Source organism: Podarcis vaucheri (genome assembly GCF_965113315.1).
Source record: "Podarcis vaucheri genome assembly, chromosome: 2".
In the NCBI taxonomy this organism is placed as follows: Eukaryota; Metazoa; Chordata; class Lepidosauria; order Squamata; family Lacertidae; genus Podarcis; species Podarcis vaucheri.
In genome coordinates this window covers 19,789,075-19,812,853 of record NC_138760.1, presented here as the reverse complement: position 1 = coordinate 19,812,853, position 23,779 = coordinate 19,789,075, and the positions used below count along the sequence as shown (strand labels likewise).

Below are 23,779 nucleotides of genomic sequence, written 5' to 3'. Positions count from 1 at the left end.
ACCTACTTGCTCCTCTCTGCAGCCAGTCCTTTCAAAATCAGCTCTATGAGTCTCCATGAGCTTTGGATTCCCACCCCACCCACCATGCATGGTCCAGACGACCTCTCCCAAAGTCTGGTTTTTATGAATGCCCTAAGGCAGGAATTGACCGCTAGGAATAGGAGAAACTCTGCAACAGGTTTTGCAAACTCAGGCTGTGTTCACAACACTAGCAACAAGGGCACATTTGGAGCGGTGCCCTGCCGACGCCTGCATGAACTCTCTCGCGCAGTGTGCCCTGCTTGACTATTTCGAGGTGCCAGGGCTAACACTTCTCCACAGCACTGTCTTCTCAGCCTGTCTCTTTAGAGGCTGCAAGATTATCCACTGGCTGTTACTGAGCTTGGTTTGCAAAGCAGTACCCACCTGCACTTGCTGTTAGGAGTGGAGGGTGTTTGTTCTGTTTCCCCAACTGCTCATTTCCACACTGTAGTTGAGCTTTCACATGATGTAAAAGCCACTCCCAGAAATATAGCAGAGTAAGGTAAAGGTAAAGGACCCCTGGACAGCTAAGTCCAGTCAAAAGCGACCAAGGGGTTGTGGCGCTCATCTCGCTCTCAGGCCGTGGGAGCTAGCGTTTGTCCAGCTTTCTGGGTCATGTGGCCAGCATGACTAAACTGCTTCTGGTGAAACGGGACACCGTGACAGAAGCCAGAACACATGGAAACGCCGTTTACCTTCCCGCTGCATTGGTACCTATTTATCTACTTGCGCTGGTGTGCTTTCAAACTACTAGGTTGGCAGGAGCTGGGACATAGCAACTGGAGCTCACCTCCCTTGTGGGGATTTGAACCGCCGACCTTCTGATCGGCAAGCCCAAGAAGCTCAGTGGTTTAGACCACAGCACCACGCGTGTCCCCTTATAGCAAAGTATAACGCAAGCACAGTGCTCATTTCTGTGTTACTTGCTTCCAGAAAAAAAGACGCTTGCAAATAACACAGAAATGAGAGCTAAATTTGCGCTAGGTCCTCCTGTATTTTGGGGAAGTGGCTTTTATGTCAAGTATGATATGGAAATTAACAGCTTGGGGAAATGGAATAAAGTGCCGTCTGCATGCAGCCTAAGGTTCTCAGCTGGCAGCTCCATCCTGTCTATGCCCCTGTGTGAGTTGTCACTCCCTCCAGTAACATTAGATTGTATTGGTCTTGCCTTCACTACTTTGTTGCTCTAGACAATCAAAAACGTGCACATGTGCAAGTGTCCCAGTACATTTACAAACACACTCCAAACTGTAGCACCAAAAGGACGGCCTCTCATTCTTTTGTTTCACGGGACCAGGCTGTGACTACTAAAGATGTTTCTCTCCCACCGTTCCTTGTCCCAATGTTAGAGGAAATGGGGAACAGAGATGAGAGGCAAACCTTCGGCCTCTAGACCTAAGTCTTCACGTTATCCTTGGGTGGATGATGCCCTGGGAATCTTCCCCACACCAGGCCAGGATTTAATCCCCCCTTCTGCACCCAAATGCTGTTCGTCCTCATTCTATTAGCATTCCCTGCTCAAAGCAAGCTCTGTGCAGGCTCTTTCTACTCCTCCACAACCCCCTACCTGACTATCTCTCACAACACTGATGCTATTATCAAACAGAGCCAGGTGGCAGGTTTTATCTCCCATGCTGAGCAGCTCTGCCTGCAAGCTCTGCAAACGACTCTCGCTTCCCCCCGAATGCCTCAAACACTTCCTAGGCGACGCCAAGAAGCGCAAAACCCCATCTCCTTTTGCCTTTCCTAGTCTGGATTATTATCATACTACATTAGACTAATTAGTGCCCTGCCCAAATACAGTGGTGCCCCGCAAGACGAATGCCTCGCAAGACGGAAAACTCACTAGACGAAAGGGTTTTCCGTTTTGGAGGTGCTTCGCAAAACGAATCTCCTATGGGCTTGCTTTGCAAGATGAAAATGTCTTGCGAGTTCCTGCGGGTTCCCCCCTTCCCCCCTTTTTCTAAGCCGCTAAGCCGCTTATTAGCTGATCCGATAAGCCGATAAGCCGCTAAAAGCCGCTAATAGCGCTAATAGCGCTAATAGCGCTAATCCGTCAATGGGCTTGCTTCGCAAGACGAAGAAACCGCTAGACGAAGAGAATCACAGAACGGATTCTTTTCGTCTTGTGAGGCACCACTGTAGGGACATGGGTGGCGCTGTGGTCTAAACCACCGAGCCACTGGGGCTTGCCGACTGGAAGGTCGGCAGTTCAATTCCGCACGACGGAGGTGAGCTTCTGTTGCTCTGTCCCAGCACCTGCCAACCTGCACACCAGCGCAAGTAGATAAATAGGTACCACTGCGGCGGGAAGGGAAACGGCGTTTTCGTGCACTCTGGCACTTGCCACGGTGTCCCGTTGCACCAGAAGCAGTTTAGTCATGCTGGCCACGACCTGGAAAAGCTGTCTGTGGACAAACGCCAGCTCTCTTGGCATCAAGTGAAATGAGCGCTGCACCCCATAGTCACCTTTGACTGGACTTAACCATCCAGGGTCCTTTACCATTACCTTTACCTTGCCTTGCCCAAATCCTAATTCACACTTCATGGTCAACTTTGTCCCTAACACAGTCTCCTGCCCCTCAACTTCCAGCGGCTTCTCTGGCCACAGAAACCAATCCCAAGGTCTAATGCATTTACTGATGATGAAGACCATGCCTGCCATTTCCTGGCTCCTGCATGAGGGCTGCTACACAGGATGCTTCAGCAGCAGCAGCATCTGCCACCATCATCACAACTGAGATTAAGAGCCATCCATCACCATGATGGTGCTGGCAGGTTGCGTGGCTCAGCTGCAGCTCTTTGTTTACAAGGCATTTCTCCCATCAACAGGGAGTTCCGTGCAAGTGAGTGGCTGGCTTGTGTCACTGCGGCAGATACATCCACAGTCCAGCTGCCCCATCTTGTCAGTCTGAGCCACAATAATAAGCAAGGGGTTTCTCTGAAGGCCGCAAAAGAGTGTGCTAGTAAACTCAGACCATCCAAGTGTCCCTCTTTTCCAGGGACACTTTACAGATTTGATCGTGGAATGACCCCCTTTTCCTTAAAGGGTAAAGGTAAAGGGAAAAGGGACCCCTGGCCATTAGGTCCAGTCGTGACCGACTCTGGGGTTGCGGCGCTCATCTTGCTTTATTGGCCGAGGGAGCCGGCGTACAGCTTCTGGGTCATGTGGCCAGCATGTCTAAGCCGCTTCTGGCAAACCAGAGCAGCGCACAGAAACGCCATTTACCTTCCCGCTGGAGCGGTACCTATTTATCTACTTGCACTTTGACGTGCTTTCGAACTGCTAGGTTGGCAGGAGCAGGGACCGAGCAACGGGAGCTCACCCTGTTGCGGGGATTCGAACCGTCGACCTTCTGATCGGCAAGCCCTAGGCTCTGTGGTTTAACCCACAGCACCACCCACGTCCCTCCCTTTTCCTTAAGATGTCCCTATTTCCATTGAATAAATATTGGAGGCAAAGGTAGGAAATCCCTATTTTTATCAGAGAAACATTGGCGGGTATGGAGTTATGTGACCGCTGAGCCAAGGAGATACATAAGGAACTATACAATCTGCAGAAGACATCTGTACAGTGAAGTTTTAATTTTGTTAAAAAATTAAATAAATAAAGCTGTTCAACAGTGGAATGATCTCCCCTGGGAGGTTGTAGACTCTCCTTCCTTGGAGGTTTTTAAGCAGAGGTTGGATGGCCATCTGTCATGGATACTTTAGGTGAGATTCCTGCCTTGTAGGGGTTGGACTAGATGACCCTTGGGGTCCCTTCCAACTCTCCAATTCTATGATTCTATGATAATGTTTTATCATGATTTTTTCTTTATATGTGAAGCCGCCCAGAGTGTTTGGGGCAAACCAGTCAGATCGTCGGGGTATATAAATAATAAAAATCTTCTTATTATTATTGGAATAGGATGTACATGGGTACCTCGGGTTACAGACACTTCAGGTTACAAACACTTCAGGTTACAGACTCTGCTAACCCAGAAATAGTATCTCAGGTTAAGAACATTACCTCAGAATGAGAACAGCGGCGGCACGGCAGCAGCAGGAGGGCCCATTAGCTAAAGTGCTACCTCAGGTTAAGAACAGTTTCAGGTTAAGAATGGACCTCCAGAACGAATTAAGTTCTTAACCCGAGGTACCACTGTAACGTCCCCCTTTTCATTGGAGAAATGTCGGAAGGCATGGTAAAAAGTGTCCTTTGCCTTCTTCTGCTCGGTCACCTGAGCCTGACAACTGCCTCAGCCACAACAACTGCTGTTCCACCTCAGCACTCCGCAGCAGCAATACTTATTTTTCCCCTGTCAGGGACATTTCTCTGTTGCAGACATAGCTGTCTCACCTTCTCGTAACTTCCATTTCGACCCAATTTCCTTCTGCCCCGACCACCTTGCGAGGGACCTTGCTTCGTCACTGTCAGAGCTGCGAACGCCGCTTCCTTTCACCCACCTGAACATGCGTTGGCACTTAAGCCGTGCCTCGTGTTAGGCTACAAAGCCTTCTGGGCATCTTGGACTCTTGCTGCCATGGCAACAGTGCCACCAAAAACTCCCCGTTCCTACAGGGGAACCAAGGTTCACCAAAGCTTAGTCTGAAAGCAGAGGAGAAGTCTCCATATGGACACAAGGTCGTAAGATGGAGACACGTCTAGCCAAGTTGACCAAACAAAAGAGAATTTGTCAGCAGTAAGTCCGTTCAGGATTACTACATCTTCCTTACTTAAATTGTGTTGTATACGACTCTTCTTCTTTTCTCTAATGCTTAGGTCACGTTGTACCAAATGTTGAAATGTTCTAATGAGGTGGTTGTGAGAAACCGGAATAAAAGTAGATTTGCATTTAAAACGTTCTGGTAACCAAGGTCTATTGCCCAAAAAATCTCTTCATTTAATCTGCCGAATAAGCTTAAATCAATCAATCCTTGTTTGTATGCAGAATATTTTGGTGTAGGGACAAAGCCCAAACCTAAATTCAATACTCGAAGTTCGTCTGATTTAAGTATTCTGTTAGATAAATTGATCACTAAAGTAGAACTGTGGGTATCTGAATACTACTTCCTCCGGTATGGGTGCCTGGTTTGGAAAAAGAATGGTAAGCGTGATCGGATCTGAGCCTAAGATCTCTATCATCATCTGATCCACTAATACTAGACGGACTAGAATTTTCATAATCTGCAGGAGTGGTAGAGTACTCAACTAGATAATGTGAAAATAGTATGATGTATAAATAATTTATATAGTTAAACACAGACAGTTACGTTGTGGGTATATTTGTTAGTTGAATTTACATTACTATTGGTTTGATAGTGTTGTGTAATGGTCAAAAAGAACATCATTTAGAATTCTCTTAAGATGTCAAATACCGTATAATGGCTCTGGAGTTGGAACATTAGGTAAAACCTGTAATTTATTCTTAAAATCAACCACCTCACCAAAGGAGCTACAATTCCCAGAGTGGTTTAACAATCAAATCCCTGGAAGCTTAGAGAACTGGAAGGGAACTGGAATATCCTAACAAATTTCTGCACTCTTAATGGACTGTAGCTCCCATAATACTTTGGAGGAAGCCATGGCTGTTTGAAGAGATATCACACTGGTTTTTGATGTATGTTGCCAGAGTATACTTAAATTTTCAAATAGGGTTTTGAGAAAAGCCACCCAGAAAGCTATCCGATAAGAGGAAAAGTCGCAAGAACCTCTCAGCGCTAGAGCAGTACGTAGTCCCATGCAACAAAGGCAGTGAGCCATTTGATGCATATTCACAATATCCAAGTTTATTTGTTGTTGCAACCATCCTGGCCATTTCAACCAAAAGGGAAATAAAAGTATTCTATGCCTGCTGTACAAAATATGCATTGACACACCATTAAAATACACAGATAACCAATTGATACATATATACTGTACATATATACCTTGAAATAAAAAGGTAAAGGGACCCCTGACCATTAGGTCCAGTTGTGGCTGACTTTGGGGTTGTGGCGCTCATCTTGCTTTATTGGCCGAGGGAGCCGGCGTACAGCTTCCGGGTCATGTGGCCAGCATGATTAAGCCGCTTCTGGCGAACCAGAGCAGCACACAGGAACACCGTTTACCTTCCCGCTGCAGTGGTACCTATTTATCTACTTGCGCTGGTGTGCTTTCAAACTACTAGGTTGGCAGGAGCTGGGACATAGCAACTGGAGCTCACCTCCCTTGTGGGGATTCGAACCGCCGACCTTCTGATCGGCAAGCCCAAGAAGCTCAGTGGTTTAGACCACAGTGCCACCCGCGTCCCTTACAGACCTACTAAATAAGTTTCTACATTACATTGCCGATCGGACTTTACAGCCCCCAGACTGAGAAGAACTTTCATCAAAGACAATATGGTGAAGTTTGACAAGTCTGATCAGCATAATCATAATAGATAATGGTAGGTGCTCTCTTATCGGAAGAGCAAAATAGCCTGTCGTGAAGGAAAGGCCTGATCTCATTCCCTACCTGCCCCCTTTTAGAAAAAGGGAAAATGCTCAAGCACCATTGGGGGGGGGGGGAAATGCACATCATAGAAACCAATTAAAGGATAAGAGAACAGGTAAAAGCAGGGTGGATTTGATTTACATCAAATTGATTTAAATCACTAGTCAGTAAGACCTGATTTAAATCATTTTTTTTTACAGAAAGACTCATTCTTGCTGGTATAATATTAATATTTACAACCAGATGAAGGTTTCATCATAAATTTTCAGAGTAGTTTTTACAGTTATATCAAAAATTACTGATTTGGTTATACTATTAGAAATACATAGACAGATAATTATGAAATTATTGTGAGGTTTAATAAGTTAACTGTTTATATTTGGACAACTTTTCTGCTGTACTTTACTGGAAGGAGAAAAATAATCATTTCCTTAATAACAATTTATTTAACTAAAACAATAACATTATAGCATATGTATCCATGTTTGTTAACTGATGTGGTTGCTAAATTGTTTTTTTCTTAAAAACAACAACTTAGACTGAGTTTTAGCACACATGAAAAACTTAAAACAAATTCTTATTTCCTGATGAATAGCCTTTGGAGTATAATGTAACTTAAATAGAAAACTATCTTTAAGAAATGTTTTTCCTCCAAAAGCATTTTATTTTAAAAATCCAATTTAAATTTAAAAAAATCTGATTTAAATAAATAAAAAAATCTGATTTTTTGGATTATTATTATTTTTTTAATCATTGATTTTTATCCACCCCGGGTAAAAGACTCCCAAATAATGAGGCATTGTTGCAGGGCAAGGGGAAATCTTGCTGCTGCTTGCTAGGTATCAATTGAATGCTGCAACTGATATGGGGGGGGGGGAGGAATCAATTTGTTCTGGACTGTGAGCACAAGCCTACCACCAGCCCACCTTTGAACTGCCAAGGTTCAACTTAAAAGGTGACAACCACATATTGCTTCCGGCACCTGAGTATATACGGATTCAAATCCAATAGCCACTGATTGGCAGAAGCCTTTGAAGGTAACTCTTCATTTGCGAGAGCTTCTCCCTTTTAATATATTGCGCCTGGCTAAGCTAAAGTGGTCCCTTCCATCGCATACATCTGAATGTCCATTTGCCTAATGAAAGACTCACAGAATCCAGAAACCCGCCTTTGACATTTCAGACAGAGCAAACGTCTCGTTTTGTTCACAGCGGCCGGGATGCAAGTATCTTTGCATCCCGGGTAGCCTCTGTCCTACATATCTGAAATGTACATTCTTAATTGACCTCAGGAAACCCGGCAGAGAATGATGGGGATTGGCTGAAGCCATCTTGAGGCAATGATGTCACAAATACTTATCTATTTGATGTTGGTTTCTGTTTCCTTCACTGTGCAGCGAAGTGCTTGTCACAAGACAATGTTTACATTCCACAGTCAGAGTACTGTTGGGTTTTCCCACGGGAATGGGAAGCTGGATGTGACGTACACTGGTTTCCTGTTTTTCACTGATCTCTCGGTGTTCTTCATTCCGAGGAGAAAGGACGTGTTGCTTCTCTGCTCCAGCAGAGGCAAGATGCATGTTTGTAAATTCTCTACAATGAACTGAAAATAAAGCAACAAAAAGCATGTGGCACGTACTATTCATCATTCCGTTGTGCAAACGGACTCTGCTATATCAACATTTTGGTTATGGGCCCAGAAAGACGTAAATCAAACTGAGGATTAAAGACTCCAGCAGCCGAGTCGGAATGCCGGCAGAGGTACAGAGGAACGGATCGCGTTATCTGCTCTGCGCGTCAAGTTTGATTGATGAAGGTATGTGCTCATGCTCCCGGAGCAGCCTGGCAGCCTGCCAGCTACTAGTTTATGGTTTTATGGCTGGGGAAATCGAAAGTACTTTTACAAGTGCTTTTGGCTGAAGCTGCAGGACTGTGACGCAGCTTGTTTTAAGCAGCAGAAAATGGCAAACGCAAAGCTGGTTGATGCTTTTGGGATTCCTAAGCTCAATAAGAATAACTACACAGAGTGGGTGCTATATGCAGAGGCAATTCTGCGGAAAGAAGGTCTGTTTAATGTTATTACAGACAACCCCCCAGCTCCAATTACAGCTGAATGGAATGCTAAGGATTCCAAAGCACGGGGAACGCTTACGTTGATAGTATCCCCAGAAGAGCTCTGTCTGTTGCGTGGAAAGACCACAGCCAAAGAAATTTGGGACACTTTAAGACAGGCTCACTTGAGGACAGAAGCTGGTTCCTCAATGTACTACTATGCCAAGCTGCATGATATGTCTCTTGCTGAAGGTGGAGAAGTGCGTAAACACCTGATGGAGATGCAAAATCTGAGGCAAGAGTTGCAACAGAGAGGACTCAACTTTCCAGAGGCTGTGTATTCCTTCATGATACTACATTCTTTGGGTCCAAGTTGGGAGTCCGTTGCCACTCAGATTGCTGTTCAACCAACTGCTCAGCTCACAGTAAACTATGTAACTGCCGTGATCCAGAATGAAGCAGATCGCCGGGGTGCTAGCTGCATGGGTATGGGGAAGTCTTCACAGACGTCATCCCAGAGTGCAGTGGAACCACCAGAGGGCGCCAAAGCTTTGAAGGCAGTGAAATGCTACTCGTGTGGACGTCTAGGCCATATGAAGAGGGAGAGCAGCGCAGCGGAAGTTCATCGCGTGGAAAAGGCCAAAGCAAAGGCAAAGGTCCGGTGTCCAGGACAACGCAGCACAAGGCAATGGTCTCACGCTTCACTCCAAAGGTTGCAAAGGTCCAGAAGACGTCTAGATCTTTCTTCGTTGTTGATTCAGCAGCTACACACCACATGTGCAACGATAAGAGACTGTTCGTGTCTTTTACACCGCAGGAAGGTGCGATTCACCAGGCGGATGACCACACGATTCCCAGTCAAGGCTACGGAACTGTTGTTCTTCACAGTTTGGACTTAGAGATACATGATGTACTTTACGTTCCAGATGCCACACACAATCTTCTCAGTGTGATGCAGCTGAATGAACGGAACATTGACGTTTCCTTCAAGAACAAGAAATGCACCATCACAAAGAAAGACGATTATGTATTGCATGCTGAATGTGTTGATCGTTTGTTTGTTTTGTATTATGATGATGTTGTGCAGAATGAGACTTGTTGCATTGCAGGTTCTAACAAAAGTTTGCATGCAGGATGTATTCACGATTTTCACCGAAAATTTGGTCATTTGCATTTTGAGGCGGTTTCTAAAATGCCTACCTTGGTTGAAGGTATGACTATTAAACCCTGCAGGTACCACATGAAGTGCAAGGCATGCGCAGCAAACAAGGTGAAAATGGCTGCGAAAGGTAAGGTGTCTAGTAGGCAAGCTACAGAACCATACCAGATTGTTCATGCTGATTTAGTTGGTCCACTATCGCCCTCTTTGGGTGAAAATAGGTTCTTCATGGTTCTCATTGATGCATTTTCCAGGTATATTTATGTTTACAATCTCAAGCAGAAATCAGAGGCTTTTCCAAGGTTCAAGGAATTCTGTGCTTGGTTAGAAAATGTGCATGGTAAGAAGATAAAAATTCTTTTCACAGATCGCGGGGGAGAATTCACTTCTCAGCAGTTTGAAGCTTTTCTGACTGAGAAAGGAATTCAACACGATTTGTCCAGTCCTCGCTCGCCATGGCAGAATGGGCTATGCGAAAGGGCAAATCAAACATTGCTTCAAGGGTTAAAAACCTTGCTGCATGATGCAAATCTTCCAGAGAGTTATTGGGCCGAAGCTCTCTCATGTTTTCTTTACAGTTACAATCGCAGGTTATCTTCAGCGATTGGTTGTACCCCCTATGAGAAGATGTTTGGCAAGAAACCATACATCAAACACATGAAGATTTTTGGTTCTGACATGTGGATTCACTCGCCACAAAGCTCCAAGTTAGGCAAGCGTGGTTTGCATGGTATCTTTCTAGGTTATCAGAAAGGTTCTTACAGAATAATGATGACTGACTCTAAGACAATTAGGCTCACAAGAAGTGTTGAGTACAATGCCAAGTGGGGGGAGAATGTGGGAATTTTTCAATGTTATCCTGATGACAGTGATGAGACTGAGGATAAGCAGCCGCAACAACCCACACCCACTGATGAAGGTTCTGAGTCTGAAACTGAATCGGATAATTCAGAGGATTTCAAGAGTGCGAAAGCCTCTATGCGACCCTCTGAAAGCTCTGATCAGGAATTGGAAGAACCATTGTTCACAATAGGTCATTTTTCTCCTAAGAAGGAAGAGGAGAGTGTTGAAGACCAAAGGCTGATTCGCAGGTCACAAAGAGCCACAAAAGGCAGACCTCCAAAGAGATTTGCTGATGAATTTGCTAAGACAGCAGTAGCAGCTGTTAAAAGTTCCAAGAAGGTATTTGAACCTTCAAGTTTCCAAGAAATCCAGGATTTGGATTCTAAGGAAGCTGAGCCATGGTTAAATGCAATGAAGGCTGAGCTTGATTCCTTAGAAAGGAACAAAACTTGGGAACTAGTTCCAGTAGTTCCAGGAATGAAACTGCTTGGAAGCAAATGGGTCTTCAAAGCGAAGACTGATCAAAATGGCAAGATAGTCAGACACAAAGCCAGATTGGTAGCCAGAGGTTTTGCACAGGTACCAGGTGAAGACTATCACGAGACCTACTCACCCACTGTGAGATATGAGAGCATTAGGCTTATGCTCAAGCTAGCTGCAGAGGAGAATCTACACATTAGTCACCACGATGTGAATACAGCGTTTTTGTATGGATCTCTAGGTGAATCACTATATATGCTTCCACCTGATGGCGTACAGGTAAAACAGGGATTTGTTTGTGCTCTGAAGAAGTCCCTTTATGGTCTCAAACAAAGTGCACGGTGTTGGCACACAAAACTCACTGAAGCATTGTTTTCTCTAGGTTTTAAGCAAGGGAAAGCTGATCCATGTGTGTTTGTCAAAGAGGAAGGGCAAAAGAAGCTGTATTGTTTGTTTTATGTTGATGATATTTTATTCTTTTGGAAAGATGTCATAATGTACAATAACGCCCTAGCTCAACTGAAAGAGCACTTTGACATGAAAGATCTTGGTGAGGTAAACAACTACCTATCTCTGGAAATAGAGAAAGATCAAAGTGGCAACATTCTAGTACACCAGTCACGGAAAATTGCTGATGTGTTAAGCAAACTAAACCTGATGGATGCTAACCCTGTAGACACACCGATGACAACAGGTTATCAGGTAGAAGACACTGAAGAAGCATTTTCTGACACTACACTGTACAGAAGTGTGCTAGGTAAGCTAAACTTCATTGCCAGATGTTCAAGACCTGACATTGCTGTTAGCTGTAATTTGCTAAGCAGACAAGTTAACAATCCTACTGTTAAGGATTGGAAAGCTCTGAAACGCATAGCACGCTATTTGAAAGGCACTATGCATTACAGACTAAGGTTTAACAATCAGAAGTCTGGTGGTCTTGAGATCTTTGCAGATGCAAGTTTTGGAAGTGACACTACAGACAGGAAAAGTACGTCTGGAGTTTGCTACATGTACAATCAGGGTCTATTTGATTGGTCATGCAAGAAGCAAACAACAATTAGCTTAAGTACTTGTGAAGCTGAACTGAATGCACTGTCTTATTCACTTAAGGATTGTGAATGGTTGTTACAATTGTGCAAAGACATGAAAATTCCTGTCAAATGTCCAATCCAGGTTTACCAAGACAACAAAGCATGTTTGGCTTTGCTGAATTCGGAAGGTTGTAAGCAAAGCACGAAGCACTTGCAATTGAAGTTGCAACATGCTAGGGAACATATTCAGAAGGGACTCGTAACGGTGTCCTATATGCCAGGTAATGAAATTCCTGCTGATGTATTGTCCAAGATTGTGTCAAGGGATCAACACTGTACCTATGTACAGAAGTTGGGTTTGTACTGATATTGTACGAACACGCTGCCCAGTGATGTTCACAGAAAGGGGGAGGATGTTGGTTTCTGTTTCCTTCACTGTGCAGCGAAGTGCTTGTCACAAGACAATGTTTACATTCCACAGTCAGAGTACTGTTGGGTTTTCCCACGGGAATGGGAAGCTGGATGTGACGTACACTGGTTTCCTGTTTTTCACTGATCTCTCGGTGTTCTTCATTCCGAGGAGAAAGGACGTGTTGCTTCTCTGCTCCAGCAGAGGCAAGATGCATGTTTGTAAATTCTCTACAATGAACTGAAAATAAAGCAACAAAAAGCATGTGGCACGTACTATTCATCATTCCGTTGTGCAAACGGACTCTGCTATATCAACATTTATTTCTGGGAGACATCATTTGGGGCGGCTACACAGACTGGGGAAAAAGTGATACAGTGGTACCTCGGGTTACATACGCTTCAGGTTACATACACTTCAGGTTACAGACTCTGCTAACCCAGAAATAGTACCTCTGGTTAAGAACTTTGCTTCAGGCTGAGAACAGAAATCGTGCTCCGGCGGTCGCCGTGCCGTTGCTGTGCGCTTTCTGTTCTCATCCTGAAGCAAAGTTCTTAACCTGAGGTAATATTTCTGGGTTAGTGGAGTCTGTAACCTGAAGCGTATGTAACCTGAAATGTATGTAACCCGAGGTACCACTCTGTGTGTGTGTGTGTGTGTATACACGAATTCCTATACCCCACAAAGAACCCAGAGATGCATTTTAAATAAAAGGACGCATTCTACTCGTGTAAAAACACGCTGATTCCTGGACCGTCCGAGGGCCGGATTTAGAAGGCCAGATGTGCTCCCCGGGCCTTAGTTTGTCTACCCATGATCTATTCTAAGGTCACCAGGAACCATAGGAAATACAGTTTCCCATTATTCCCAGTCTTCCTGCATGTTGCCCTGAATGTGTGTTGCAATGAACAAGGAAGCAGGAGGCTACAAAAACTAGAGGCCTGGAGGATGGAATGACCCCCGTGAAATGCCACCTCACCCTTTGGTAGGGTTGGTCCAGCATATGTCCTGAACTCGGGGGAAACCCCTTGCAAATAGCTACTTAAAGCATTTGTGACAGATAGCTAATCAGCCTTTCAAAGGAAACTAATACAGTGGTACCTCGGGTTACAGACACTTCAGTTTATGTGATTTCGGGTCGTGCACCGTGCCAAACCCGGAAGTACCTTAATGGGTTAGTTCCGGGTTTCGGCGCTCGCGCATGCAGAGAAACACTAAATTGGGCTTTGTGCATGCGCAGAAGCGTCGAATCGTGACCCGCTCGTGAGCAGACACGGCGTTGCGGGTTGCGAGCGTGCCTCCCGCACGGATCACGTTCGCAACCCGAGGTTCCACTGTAATGGAGATTCTTGAGTTTCTTCACCCAGCTTCTTCCAGTGATGAAGTGACAGGAAGTTAAGGAATGTTGCTTAACATTAGCCTAAATCTATCTGCTTATAACTGAAACCCTGCTACTTGTGCTGTCTTCATTGGGGATAGGACAATTTCCTTCTCTCTCCCTCCCTCTTTTTTTGCAGCCTTTTAAATATTCTAAAACAGTCGACATGCTCTCCCTTAAATCTGCTTTTCTCTTATATTAAAACACATTACATTCTTTAAGCTGCCGGCTAGACCTTTCATCATTCTCACGGCTCTCCCTGGAGCCGTTCCCAATTTGTCAACATCCTTGTTGAAAGCAGTAGCAAAACACCCTTGAAAGTGTACTAAAATTGTTGACCTGCACCAAATCTGCCCGCGGACTGCCTCACCAAAGTGGTGCATGCTCTGGTTATCTCCCGCTTGGACTACTGCAATGCGCTCTACGTGGGGCTACCTTTGAAGGTGACCCGGAAACTACAACTAATCCAGAATGCAGCAGCCAGACTAGTGACTGGGAACAGCCGCCGAGACCATATAACACCGGTCTTGAAAGACCTACATTGGCTGCCAGTACCTTTCCGAGCACAATTCAAAGTGTTGGTGCTGACCTTTAAAGCCCTAAACGGCCTCGGTCCAGTATACCTGAAGGAGCGTCTCCACCTCCATCGTTCTACCCGGACACTGAGGTCCAGCACCGAGGGCCTTCTGGCGGTTCCCTCACTGCAAGAAGCCAAGTTACAGGGAACCAGGCAGAGGGCCTTCTCGGTAGTGGCGCCCTCCCTGTGGAACGTCCTCCCACCAGATGTCAGAGAGAACAACAACTACCAGACTTTTAGAAGACATCTGAAGGCAGCCCTGTTTAGGGAAGCTTTTAATGTTTGATGTATCATAGTATTTTAATATTCTTTTGGAAGCCGCCCAGAGTGGCTGGGGAAGCCCAGTCAGATGGGCGGGGTATAAATAATAAATTATTATTATTATTATTATTATTATTATTATTATTATTATTATTATTATTATTAAAATCTACGAAGCAGGAGGTCCCAGAGTCTGTGTGCTGCCCCAGCAACATTTTCTTTGACCTGCTTTGAACACTGGTCTTCAACTTATGGGTTGGGACCCATTGCCAGGTTGCGGCCTGATCTAAGGTGGGTTGCAAGAGCAGCACTATCACCTTACAGATACATACCCTCCAACATTTCTCCAATGAAAATAGGGATGCCCTAGTCAATAATAATAATAATAATAATAATAATAATAATAATAATAATAATAATACCTGGTTATCTGACTGGGTTGCCCCTGCCATGCTGGGTGGCTTACAACATACAGTCATACCTTGGATTCTGAACGCCTTGGTACTCAGACGTTTTGGCTCCCGAAGGCCCAAGCCCAGAAGTGAGTGTTCCGGTTTGCAAACGTTCTTTGGAACCCGAATATCTGGCGTAGCTTCTATGGCTTCTGATTGGCTGCAGGAGCTTCCTGCAGCCAATCAGAAGCCATGTCTTGGCTTCTGAACGTTTTGGAAGCTGAACGGACTTCCGGAACGGCTTCCGTTTGGCTTCCAAGGTACGGCTGTATATAAAAACTTTCAAAAACTTCCCGATATAGGGCTGCCTTCAGATGTTTTCTAAAGGTTGTATAGCTACCTATCTCCTTGTGTCAGGGACCCCATACAGTGGTGCCCCACAAGACGAATGCCTCGCAAGACGGAAAACTCGCTAGACGAAAGAGTTTTCCGTTTTGGAGGTGCTTCGCAAAACGAATTTCCTATGGGCTTGCTTCGCAAGACGACAATGTCTTGCGAGTTCCTGCTGGTTTTTTCCCTCCCTCCCTTTTTTCTAAGCCGCTAAGCCGCTTATCAGCTGATCTGATCAGCAGATAAGCCGCTAAAAGCCGCTAAAAGCCGCTAATAGCACTAATAGCGCTAATCCGCTAATCCTTCAATGGGCTTGCTTCGCAAGACGAAAAAACCGCTAGACGAAGAGAATCACAGAGCGGATTCTTTTCGTCTTGCGAGGCACCACTGTACCCTCCTACCCTCCAACATTTCTCTGATGAAAACGTCCGAAGGAAAAGCGGGACATTCTGGGATCAAATCAGAAACCGGGATGGCTTCTGTAAATCTGGGACTGTCCCTGGAAAATAGGGAGACTTGGGAGGGTCTGCAAATACATTGTACAAAACAAAACAGAATGAAGCGGTGGGTCCTCACAGGCATGTTTGGCTTAAAGATGGGCCCAGGGTCAGAAAAGGTTGAGGGTGACTGATTTAGAACACGCCGCCACTGGAGTGAGAGAACCGCATGGCCTTCGTTCAGAGAGCAGGGAAATGCTATGGCCAATCGCTTCCCATTAGTGCCAAGCCAACTGCATAAGCAAAGGCCAGGCTGAGCCAGCCCTGCAGCATGGCAGCGGCATTGAGGGAAAGATGGCTGGAGCAGCTGAACATTGGAGGCGAAATGGAAATAGGGATTTCGCCCAGCCCCACCCCGGAGCAGCATCTGGGCACACGATTGTTCCAGAAATTGTGATGACATTGGCATTTCAAAGGCTCTCGTTGCTGGCCGCTCGCACTCCGAGAGCAATAAAGCGGAGACGTGAGTCTATTAAAAGCTGGGTAAATTAAACTTCAAGCAAAAGGCCTCCCGACTATTAATTTCCCAGCTTCCCATCTGAGCAATCCTGTTTGTTCCCAAATGCAATCTCGGGAGAATGGGGGTGGAGAGGGGAAGAAACAGTGTGTGTGTGTGTGTGTGTGTGTGTGTGTGTGTGTGTGATATAAGAAACTCCATTTCCTGTGTACGGGTTCTGAGCAAGAGGAAAAAGCACCTTCTTCTGTGTGTCTCCCTGTCTGGTCCACAGCCACAGCCTCGGATGGGAGATAACACACATGGGAAGAAGATTAAGAAGGAACCAATTGAGTAGCTTTATATTCGGCCTTATCAGCTTGAGGGATGGAGAGGCTGAAGGGGGGGGAAGAGGGGGAGAGAGGGGGAATAAAAGAACGTGTATGTGTATGAAGGAAGAGAGAGAGAGAGAAACTGACAGTAGAGCAGAGGATTCAGACAGGTTTTCCTTTGCAAGGTGAATTTTGGCAGTGACATTTTCACTCCCCAAAGGCCCGTCTTGTGGATACCCTGGTCTTGTGGACAGTTCTGCGCAAAGGCGTGAAAGGCAAAGTTTGTCAGGCTCGGTTCTGAGCCCAACTTGATGCCTGAGAACCAGTTTTAAGCCCAGAGGGCACCTCTCACTGTGGTGGCAAGGGGTGATAGCGGGGAAATGGGCATGTCACTCTGAAGGGCACAGTGGGCAGCTGCAGAAGAAAAAAGTCAGGTAACACTCAGGCTATCTTAATCAGTCACACAGAAGAGGGAATTTCAGCAGACGCAGCTTCTCGCAGCACTGGGCTGCGAGAGACGGAAAACGTGTGCCCGTTGAAATGTCCATTTCTACCCTGCTAGAGTCAGGCGCCAAACTAGATGTGATGGGACAGCCTTGGGTACATCTTCTCTGTTTGGCGCGCGTGCCTGTTGTTTACATGAAACAAAACATGCCATATCAATCTCATTTGGGGAAGAGAAAGCTTATTGGGTTGTTTCTGCTTTTATTTTTATTAAGTATTTCGTGTTTTTATATTGTGATTTTAGGTTGCAACCGCCCTGAGACCTGCAGGTTTAGGGGGGTCTGCAAATTTTATAATAAATAATATGAATAAATGAATAATTGCAATCTGCTGCTTTAAACAGCTCCCCCAAGTTCTGATGCCCCCCCCAGCTTCATTTTGCCTCTCAGCAGCCACCTCTCATTGGCCATTATCCTGCCCCCAGCCCTGCTACAACGACACTTCTTTGTGACAAGGGGGTGATGCTGGTTAGCTTTCATTATTTAAACTTTTATATTAGTTTAACCTTTGCCTCAGGGACACGGGTGGCACTGTGGATTAAACCACAGAGCCTAGGACTTGCCGATCAGAAGGTCGGCAGTTCGAATCCCCGCGACAGGGTGAGCTCCCGTTGCTCAGTCCCTGCTCCTGCCAACCTAGCAGTTCGATAGCACATCAAAGTACAAGTAGATAAATAGGTACCACTCTGGTGAGAAGGTAAACAGTGTTTCTGTGCGCTGCTCTGGTTTCGCCAGAAGCGGCTTAGTCATGGTGGCTGCAAGACCCGGAAAAACTGTCTGTGGACAAACGCCGGCTCCCTTGGCCAGTCAAGCGAGATGAGCGCCGCAATCCCAGAGTCATTCGCAACTGGACTTAACTGTCAGGGGTCCTTTACCTTTACCTTTACCTTTTGCCTCCATTGCAGTGGTAGTAGTAACAAATGATGCAAAAACAAAGAAACACACTTTTCCTGGTCATTCTCCCACTAAAATCTCCCTCTTGACTTTTGTGCAAATTTTGCCCCTCACCGATAATTTCTGGAATGACTCACAAATTTGCCACCTGGCAAAACTGCGAGCACATTTTTCTTTCTGCCCTAGTAACCAATAAGGGTGAGAACCTACATCTCTAATGGTAAAGGAGGGGAACTTGGGGGAAGAATTGTAGCCCCTGCTTCAATCTCCAGGCATCTCTGGGTAGGGCTGGGAATATTCCCCCGCCTGAAATGCTGGAACACTGTTGCCAGTCTAGGTAGACAAGACTGATAGACCTCGGTATAAGGCAGTTTGTCCATGTTAGTGTGTTCTTTATTATAAGTCTCAGGACCATATCAAAGAATTCAGGGAAGGGAGAAGTCCCCATTATCCAATCCAGAAATAATTTGGAACATCCACTGGCTAGTAAAAAGTTAATCCCAACATGGCCTCGATGAGGGCCCTCAGCAGCCATGGACCTGACTAGAGACCTGAAGCCATTGTGCACGGACTTCACAGCTATCCTAGTACATAGCAATGACCTCACCAGTGGCGTAGTGTGGGTTGCCAGTGCCTGGGGCCGCATGGAAGGGAGGGGTGGGAGGGAGGGAAATAAGACGGGAGTTCGCATGTGCATTCAACTGCCTAATGGCTCTGTGTTATCCAGGAGATCACAGCCACAGAGATAAGAAAAGAAGAATCATTCCATTGTCTGGAAAAGTCACTTCCTGGTTCGCATGGAGAAGCTGTTTTCAACGGAGTCCAGTGATAGAAGCACGCAGCTGAATTGAGGCAGCACCGTTTAAATTTTGCACCCCCTAACAATTTTGTTAGGGACGCGGGTGGTGCTGTGGGTTAAACCATAGAGCCTAGGACTTGCCGATCAGAAGGTCGGCGGTTCGAATCCCCGCGACGGGGTGAGCTCCCGTTGCTCGGTCCCTGCTCCTGCCAACCTAGCAGTTCAAAAGCACATCAAAGTGCAAGTAGATAAATAGGTACCGCTCCGGCGGGAAGGTAAACGGCGTTTCCGTGCGCTGCTCTGGTTTGCCAGAAGCGGCTTAGTCATGCTGGCCACATGACCTGGAAGCTGTACGCCGGCTCCCTCGGCCAATAAAGCGAGATGAGCGCTGCAACCCCAGAGTCAGCCACGACTGGACCTAATGGTCAGGGGTCCCTTTACCTTTACTAACAATTTTGTGCCCGGGGCAATGGCCCCAATGGTCCCCCCCATGCTTCGCCACTGGACCTCTCTGCTGCCTTTATAGCCGCTACCAATAAATAATCTGCTTCTGCACCATTATGTAAGAAGTGCTTTTGTGTGCGGCTGTACCAGAACAAATATGTATGTGTTTATTATGTGGTGGTGGGAGTGAGGAGTTGCATTTCTTGAGTGGGTGGTGCAGCATTTGGGTGAGAAATCTGGCTTCATTTCAAGAGCAGCCACTCACTGTTTGAAGGATCTGGGGCAGAATTTCAGATGCTCAGACAGAGAAAAAGCTGTTGCTCGTGACAGCTTGGAGGACTGCCCATGTTCAGGGCGCAGGAAACGTTCTTGCAGTGGAAGTCAAGGTGGCTTCCAGCTCTAAGACCAGTTGTTCCCCAAACTTCTGGAACCCACTCTTTTCTGGATTAAGGTCTAAGGCAAGCTTCACTCTTACCCCCCCCCCCAAAGCTTTGTATTTCAAGTTTATAGGAGTAAGAGTCTCTGTCCTCCCTTGGGATGTGGGAAGCAGAGGAGTTTGGTCTGGTCTGTGTTTGAAACGATAGGCAAGCCACATAATGTATACAGAAATGTGTACAAACTGCAAATATAGGGCAAAGTGTGCACAGAAATGCAAGCGTAAAGGACTTAAAACAACATCTAAAATTGTATTTAGTTATTGCTTGCAAAAACAAAATGTGAATAAGGCAAAACTGCATACAGAAACAATAAGTACACATTAGGAAAAATCCACACTAAAACACTGGAGAATTTTCAATAGTACAGTCATACCTCGGGTTAAATATGCTTCGAGTTGAGCGCGTTCGAGTTGCGCTCCTCGGCAACCCAGAAGTAACGGAGCGTGTTACTTCCGGGTTTCGCCGCTTGCGCATGCTCAGAAGCTCAAAATGACATCATGCGCATGTGCAGAGGCGGCGAAAAGCGACGCGTGCAGATGTGCCATCGCTAGATACATTTACCTCTAGATGCGAACGGGGCTCCGGAACGGATCCCGTTCGTATCTAGAGGTAACACTGTACTTAAAAAAATAAAAAGCAGACTGATGCGGAAATGTGGGGAGCTCAACTTGAATGGGGGGGGGGACGACAAAAAAGGAGAGAAACTGAAATTGACAGGCTTGCCCATCCCTAACTGACCCTGAGTGTTTCTGTACCAATCACTGTCCTCCTTGGAGCTCAGATTTTCCAGCTGCATCTCTCAGCAGAGGCTGAATGAATCAGGCCCAACACAAGACTGGACAGAATTTATTTGCCTTCTTCCAGCAGAGATCAACAGGGGCGGACTTTGGTTTTTCAGGGGTGCCCTGTGCTATGCCAAAAGTTGGCGCCCTTCCACCTCTCAATTCACTACGCAATAGCTGTGATGCCCTACAGCACCCTCTAGGCTTGGTGCCCAGTGTGGTGGACCCAGTTGTACTGAACATAAATCTGCCTCTGCAGATCTATTGGAAGATGCAAGCTAGACTGGTGACTGGGAGTGGCCATGAGGCCCTGGACCATATTACACCAGTCCTAAAGGATCTTCACTGGCTCCCAGTATGTTTCTGAGCACAAGTCAAAGTGTTGGTGCTGACATTTAAAGCCCTAAACGGCCTCGGTCCTATATATCTGAAGGAGCGTTTCCACCACCAACATTCAGCCGGGACACTGAGGTCCAGCTCCGAGGGCCTTCTGGTGGTTCCTTCACTGTGTGAAGTGAGGTTACAGGGAACCAGGCAGAGGGCCTTCTTGGCAGTGGCGCCCGCCCTGTGGAACGCCCTCCCATCAGATGTCCAGGAGATACAGAACTATTAGAAGACATCCGAAGGCAGCCCTGAAATTGGAAGGTTGTACAGTGGTACCTCGGTTCTCAAACATAATCCGTTCCGGAAAACTGTTCGACTTCCGCAACGTTCGGAAACCGAGGCACAAAGGGCTGGCTGCAAGTTCAATTGGAAAAATGGAAAAAACACGCAGTGGGAGCTGTCCGACTTCTGAGGCGCGTTCGAAAATGGAAGTAATTGCTTCCGGGTTCTCGGTGTTCGAAAACTGAAACGTTTGGCTTCCGAGATGCTAGAAAACCAAGGTACCACTGTAATGTTTGATGTTTTGCAGCCAGATGGGTGGTGAATAATAATAATAATAATAATAATCCACAATACAGAGAAGTAAGGAGCCTTCTGAGATATATGGTGTGTGTGTGTGTGTGTGTGTGCCCGCGCACACTTATTTCATTACTTCTAGTGGCACACACTGACATAAACCATTGACACACAGACATGCACACAGTTTGGAAATTACTGTTCCAGGAAGCAAAAGTGATGTCTTGTTGATAGAGCTCTGCGCTGTGAATCATGGCTCTATTCCTGACTGTGTCCTTACAAGGGGAGAGTGACCCTGATGCAGCAGTACCCAAAGGCAGCCTGTTTTGGGGGCGTCGCCAGTCTCCAGTTGGGAGCAAAGAACTGTCAGACAGAAGACACTATTGATGAGCCAAGTGTTGTTATTAAACCTTCCCTGATTAATGACTCATTACGGGTAACGAAACTCAGCGAGGAGCCGAGAATACCCAGCTGGGCCAGGAAATTCTCCGTAATGCTGCTCCCGTGCTGTGGGACTGGGTGATCCCAGAGGAGACCGCTGCAGCTGGCAGCTTTTGCATTTGGCAGGGAGATCACTCGATCTGGAATCCCAGGACGCCATGGTGTGTCAATTCATGCTGCTCCAGATGCTTTCCTTGTGGGTGAGAAAAAAAGCCAGGCTAGATGCTGCTGCCCACACAGTAGGATGTATAGGGCAGACTCCAAATCCCTTCATTTGCAGTAATTTAATGTTACAGTGTGTGTGGAATACTGCCAAGCCTTGCAGCTCGTGTTCAGTCTGTGTCCAAGTTCATGTTCTTAAGAATACAAGAAGGGCTTTGCTGGATCAGACCAATGGCCCGTCGAGTCCAGCATCCCATTCTCACAGTGGCCAACCAGTTGCCTGGGGGAAACTGGTAAATAGGGCATGAGAACAACAGCAGCAGGGATGCGGGTGGTGCTGTGGGTTAAACCACTGAGCCTAGGGCTTGCCGATCAGAAGGTCGGCGGTTCGAATCCCCGTGACGGGGTGAGCTCCTGTTGCACGGTCCCTGCTCCTGCCAACCTAGCAGTTCGAAAGCACGTCAAAGTGCAAGTAGATAAATAGGTACAGCTCTGGCGGGAAGGTAAACGGCGTTTCCGTGCGCTGCTCTGGTTCACCAGAAGTGCCTTAGTCATGCTGGCCACATGACCCGGAAGCTGTCTGCGGACAAACGGCGGCTCCCTCGGCCTATAGAGCGAGATGAGCACTGCAATCCCAGAGTCGTTTGCGATTGGACCTAACGGTCAGGGGTACCTTTACCTTACTGTGAGTAAATTTCAGCCTCTTGGGAGCCCAACCAGATTTCAATGTGTGTGTGTGGGGGGGGAGGGGGTGACAAGAAATTTTCCGCACAGGGTACCACCTGACTTTGCTACACCACTGCCCAGATTTACAGAAGCCATCCCAGTTTCTGATTTGATAACGGAATGTCCTACGCTTTTCCTTAGGATGTCCCTGTTTTCAACAGAGAAATTTTGGAAGGTCTAGAGCAGTGGTTCCCAACCTTTTTTTGGCCACACCCCACCTAAGCATCTCTAAAATCCTGATCCACCCCCCTCCTCGTGTGACATATAATTCTTATTATTCAAAAAGTGAACTCCTATTCATGTGGAGGGAGCCTATAAGACCATTAACTGTTAATAACTCATTCTCGAATTGCCCCCCCCTAAAAATCAAATTGCTCCCTTGTGGGGTGTGCCCCCCACATGGGAACCATGGGTCTAGAGTGATCCAAGCCTTAAGCCATCCTTAAGCCATCTGGAGGCAGCCTTGTATAGGGAAGTTTTTCTTCAATGTTTAATTTTTTTCAATGTTTTTATATATTTTGGAAGCTGCTCAGAGTGGCTGGGGCAACCCAGTTAGATGGGCGGGGGTATAAATATAATAATAATAATAATAATAATAATAATAATAATAATAATAATATAGGACATCCTTATTTTCAAGAGAGAAATGTTGGATGGTTTGCATTTCTGCCTCCATGGTAACTCCATAATAACTATTACGGCTTGTAGCCGTTGAAGGCCTGAATTTGCCCACTCCTCTTTTACAACCATCCAAGTTCCATAGTTTTAATATTCACTGTAAGAATAAGCACTTTCCTCTATTTGCCCGGCATTCAGCTTCCTTGGGTATGCACGAGTTCTTGTCTTACGAAAGAAGGAGGGAGAGAAAACTTTCCCCTGTCCAACTTCTCCATGCAATGCATAATTTTATCAGCTTCTATCAAGTTACCTCTTAGTTGCTTTTTTCTCTAGGCTAAAAAGTCCCAAACGCAGCTTGTGGT

The 23,779-nt window shown here is 46.2% G+C and overlaps 1 protein-coding gene across 3 annotated transcripts in view; it reads right to left on the bottom strand.

The window, feature by feature from the left end:
* ASIC1 (acid sensing ion channel subunit 1) overlaps positions 1-23,779 on the bottom strand; it is a 230,007-nt gene that overhangs the window by 112,126 nt on the left and 94,102 nt on the right. The gene's annotated exons all lie outside the window — the stretch shown is intronic.